Here is a 6,000-nt window from a genome sequence, read left to right on the forward strand (position 1 = left end):
AAAACATTATTTTGAAGTGTCGGTTACATGTTATACTAAAAGTATTTAACAGGACGTTTAGGTAATTTTGGGGAAAGATACAAAAAAGTTATCCAAAAAGTACAATTTCAATACCACAGATTCAGGTAAAGTTACATAAAAAAATAGCGTTTCGCTAATGAACTCGTGCTCTACTTTCGCACTAGATAAAAGAAACTACATCTACAATATAAAGTCATATTGCACCTAGTAATCAAAGAGCGAACCGTGTATGCGAAAGAGAAACATAAATGAATGGATCACAAAGAAAAGTTTATTAACGTGAACAACACCAATTTCACAATGTAAAAGCTAAAAGGTAACGTGGAAAGGCAGGGCATAGTCGTACCAGTACGAAATACTGCGTACACACAGCCATAAAGTTATACGAGCTAACACCTGACGACCATCAAAATTAAAATATACCTCTACGAAATGCCGAAGGTACTGAAATTCTTTTGTCGACGCATGTATTGGATTTGTCCTGTACCTTCATATTATTGAATTTGTTGGTACTTTTCCGGTACGAAACAAAGTTATGATGGACCAAATTATTGTAATATTTTTTATTGGAACCGGTGTGACACGTTGAGAGCACTTGGTGACCCAAAATATTTAATCAGAGTTGAAGTTGAGTTGAAGAGTTGAATTTAACGAAAAACTAAGTAATTATTTGATTAAAATAGTATATTTGTATTTTTTTTATTGCTAAATAGCGCCGACGAATTTTGACTAGAAACTTTATTTTACGAAGTTACTACGAGTTGCAGACGACGGTGTTTTAGCCTTATAAAATATCAAAAAAGTAAAACTTGAAAATATCAACAAAACTTAAAATTAATATAATCCAATGTTACCTGCCTTAAGGTTCCGTATGTCATGCATGTAACTAGCTAGTTCGAACAAAAAAGCGCAAACGTCGGCGTTGCCCTCAGTCGCGGTGGAAAAATGTTTCTGCGCAAAGTGCAGCAGCAGTATGAAAGGTAGCAGTAACTTTGTGCATTCTGCCGGCAGCTGCTCCGAGCACTCCTAATTAGCAATGTTCCAGCCTTTAACTGCACCGAGGTGACTTCCCTCCTACTTTGACGGAACAATACACTGAAAGTCGACATTAATTAAGAAGATATGTTTGACAATACATGCCTGTGCGGGGAGAAATAAAAATACATGGTTTATCATTAAAGTTGGTACAGGCCGCTCTAACAAGTACAGCAAAACTATTCATACAGCTACTCGGTTGGTACATTTTCTATTTCGTACGTGAGTTTTACTCATAAAATTGCGGTGAAGGATATGTTTAACAGTAAATTAAACTTGTTCTTTATAAATAACAAATCCAGCTTCTTTATACTAATTTGTGAAAAACAGAACAAATCTTATTTAATCGTATTTCCGTTACTAAAGTTATGGCTGCAGAAGAATGGCAGCAGATGTTCAATGTAATATTAAATTACTTTGCATAGAATTGGATAACAAATGTTCTACAAAATCATATTTTACAAATGTTTAAAAGTCATGTATTCTTGTCGTTACTTTGATTTATTTGAGGATTAATCGAAATCAATTTTTAATCCATTCCTGAAATTATGAGTTAAGTGTTTGATTTTTTTTTTGTTTTAATATCGTGGAGTCCAGTATTTTAATATTATTTTTCAGAATTCTTACAAATACAAATAATATAAAACCTGTTGACAGTATGTTTTCAAAAAGTATTCTGCGCAGATTAATGATTTCGACACGAACTCGCCGAAAAAGAATTCCTTTAACTTTTCAAGTCGCACTTTAAAAACAAAGCAACAAGAATGCCCTCGAAACGTGGCCCGCGGACACAGAGAGAGAAGTACGGACGTAAAATTGGAGTAAACTTAGTTAAGGAGTCATCAGTGAGGTGCCGACTATGGCCTCGTCACACTGGCGTTTGTTAAGTGTGAACAAAGTTAATGCCGCGAGTCTTGTTTACACGCACCGTAAATTATACGTTCATTTACAACTCTGACACGCGTCTTGAGGAACTTTTACGTGATGAGGGCTCAATACAATTTTGTTTGATGAAATCAATTATTGCTTGCAAGTCGAAAATTGAACATTACATGATATAACTGCGAAGTACATCATACAAAAGTCATCCGGAGCAATTCTATATGACACATAACACGATTTTTTAAAGTGCGTAGGATATTTAACTTCGTACATTACTACAGTATATGCCCCAAGGCTGCTCAATGTAAATGCCTCCCCTTTCGGCTTTCAAAACAATAGAAACCCCCATATCGACTTGAGAAAATTTACCGCTGGAATGTCCGTCAGATTTTTAAACAAACTTCAGTGTGGTATGAGCCTTCTTTGGTACGGTCACGTTCTCGCCTTCACGGAGCCGGCGAGGGGAAAAATCCTGCAGTGGTGATTGAGTTAGCGCCTGGCCGGGAAATGGACGTCCCCTGTCGCTTGTGTAACGCAATACCGCGGTACGAACCAGCCATTTGCACGAGATCTAGTTACACGTAGCTGACTACCCACTAGAAGCGATTCTAGTCTTTCTTAATGGACTTTTTTTTAATACGGTATTCAAAAGAAATTGGCCCTTAATCTATAACGTTTAGAATACTGCACGTTTGTTGAGACGTAACAGTGCTAGTATGACTTTTTAAGAAAAAAGAAAAAAGTTAAGAAAAAACAATGTTATAGTCGTAGAACATAAAAAGCTATCAAAAGTTTTTTTTACAAAAGTTAATGATGCCACCAGCTGGATTTTATTATCGGTAGGGCACCGGAGCAATCTGGCCAGTAAAGTTATATGCGAAAATAATAACCACATTAGCGTAAGGGTTTGACTAAAGTGTACTCGATATGCTTGGGATGACAATTTTGAATGAGAATAAAGTCATAAAAAATTGATTAAAGTATTTTATGTATTGGTTCAGAATGGTATAAAACCCTCTTACCTAGTACTAGTACATCTCTAGTCATTACAACCAACCTTTACGTCGTTCATTGAAAAAGTTTGACAATGTTAACAGTTTCGCTTGAACTAGAGGCGCATAATAACTACGTAATCAAGCCCTCTCACACAAACAGTCATACATCACACCCCATTTCTTTGCATGGCTAACCTTAAAGTCAACTTTCTAATATAAACTTTGTTAGCCCGCATTCTAAACTGCGACTTCTAATTACTTTAGTTCTATGAAGTTGGGTCGTGACGGAGAACCTCCTAACGGAGCTCATTCAGAACAAATGAACTAGGTTTCAATAGAGCCTCCGCCGTAAGTGCCCTCGAGTAAAGCGCCGATATCCACGACAATTTAATGATGGGAATAAATTGGAGAAACTACGGTGATTTGTGGTGTGGGTACTTGTTTCATTTAGATGTAATGATGCAGTTACAGGAATTCCGTTATCCTTATAATTGTTAAGAGCACATACTTTTTTCGTTTACTTGATAAAACATTTTTTAAGAAAAACTTATTCAATAACCTAAAAAATAAGCACAATTCAGTATTATTTCGTAATACTCATTTTTGGTGTCTTGTAATTAACATTTCCGCAATCTTAAATGTGCAGAAAAGGTGTATTTCAATCATGATTTAACACAATTTCACAGAATTTTATCCCGTTTATCGAGCCACTACAAAAAAGACTATAGTAATGGAACTCGGAGCCATACGAACACAAGGCTGGCTTGTAGTCAAAGGAGTTTCCTACACAGGCTTACTACCGATATCGAAGGTTCGATTTAACATCCTGCTGAGTACGTAAGCTTATCGATGCGTAACTCTACATTCAATTAATATCTAAGTCGTGTTTAATTAAAATTGATTCTTTAGGGGCTTGAACTCGCTGTAGAGTGTTCAATGTTCGCAAAAGGATCATTTAGAAGCTTTTAGAAGAAGCGTGTTTTTCAATAATGAAGTAGAAATCGTAGCAAATTACATCATATACCTATTTAAAAGTTGGAACAAAATTATTGTACGATTTAACATCGGAATGGAAATTTTCCACACATTTATTTACAAACAGATATATTTATTTTTGGTTATCGTACAGGGAAAATATACATGATCACACGTGTATAGTATTCGGTGATTCCTCAGAGGAAATCATAGCCCACCCTCGTTAACAAAGCTAAACGCAATTATCTCTCGCTTGTAAGAGAAATATTTCGATACTACTAACTTTTCCCTTTGAATGAATAGTTTCCACTTATATGAGAGACTTGATATCGAATCTCATCCACTACAGTATTGAGATCCAACCGTATATTAAGTTAAACTAAACACGAGGAACTAAACTATGAGTAGATTGTTATTTATTGTAGATAGTTTTGTAATTTAAATACGCTCATATTTTAACTAAACGATGATTTGACCCAATCAAAAAGATCGACCCGAGCTTTTTTTATGACTCAACAAAAAAGGAAACTTATGAAACTGTCAGAGAACATAAACATACAGACTTTACCGTCCATAATATGGGTTTATTCACAGAATTCAAAATAAGCCACGAATCAGGTACTTTTAAAACATTTTCATCTTGAAGACATCAAATATTTTCCATAGTAATATAACAAAACACAACAGATTGAGAACCACATAGGTACACTAAACAAACACAGCACATACACAAGTACATATAATTCCATCAACAAGTGAAAGTCCAACTAAACGTAACACCCTAGAGATCTAACTTCGGCTCGCGAAATTAGTTCAACTAAATCCGAGGACAAAGTCACAAACCATTAAACGCTGAAAGCTAAACTTTCGTATCACAGAGCTGAGCCAATTAGAAATTCAGTTGAACTTCATTAGCTCTAAGTGGATAGTACAAGTTCTGTCCAACACTATGACATGATATGAACGGCGCGGCGGCGCCGAAACTAGAATTCATTATGCAGTGTAACATCTGTTTTAGGATTAAAACTCACGTTTTAATGATTCATAGTTGCATAATTTAGTCCGAGGATTTTGTTTTATAACCATTCAGAATTTCTGTACGGAGTATTGAATACGCTTCGAATTGAATATGATTATATATCCATACAATTTTCCTCGCGTTTAAAACCCGTATAGAAATGTAGTATTATGTGTACAAACCTTTAACATTGAAGATGAGTGCAAACAAAGTTGTTTAAGTAACTATACATATTTTAAAATACTAAAACGCAGGCAAACGCTTTACCGGCTCGTGACAACGTCGTCTTTCTTAAAGACAGACAGCTTTAAAGACACTGTATTTTAAAAGATTTTCTTTGTCACACAAAACGAGCTGCCAAAAAGCATTAAACTCCAAACAAGCTGTAAACTACAATAAAAGAGGCAATTCCGTGAAAATATAAGCTAACAGCGCCACCTGTTACGTGTGCTAGGAACTAAGGCGTATAAGTAAAAGCCTTCATGATAATAAAATGTACCTTTAGTAGTATTTTCTCGCACTGCGGCAATGTTTTGATGCTTTATAAAGTAGTTGTACTCTAAAGAACTCGTAAAATCATTCGTCACTCGTCAACAAAAAACTAACACGGCGACCTTGGCGTCTAAAACGAACACCTAACCTCGCAGCAAAATGCAACCTTATTGCACTTCAGATAGAGCAGAATTCGGTTTATTATTCAGCACGTCCTAACTTCTGCTAATACCTATTAATAACAATCAAAACATCCTATTATACAATTTGGGATCTCCAGTTATGACGTCATCTTTTTATTGGGATCCTATGATTCAAAATCTTACGTAACAGCTCGTTAGCTCAGCGGTTAGAGCACCCATTTAAGTTGTAACTAATAGAGGTGGTCGGGGGTTCAAATCCCTCACGAGCTAGGCTTTCATTTGAACTGTTTTGGTTTTTGGATATTTTTTTATATTATTTCATGAAAACATTTGCTAACGCAAATAGAAACTACACAAAAACGACTAGATTAATATTGTTATAGACCAACAAACAGTAAAGATATTACTTATAGGGTTATACCTTGATAAAATAATCGAT

Source organism: Anticarsia gemmatalis, chromosome 8, assembly GCF_050436995.1.
Source record: "Anticarsia gemmatalis isolate Benzon Research Colony breed Stoneville strain chromosome 8, ilAntGemm2 primary, whole genome shotgun sequence".
Taxonomy (NCBI): domain Eukaryota; kingdom Metazoa; phylum Arthropoda; class Insecta; order Lepidoptera; family Erebidae; genus Anticarsia; species Anticarsia gemmatalis.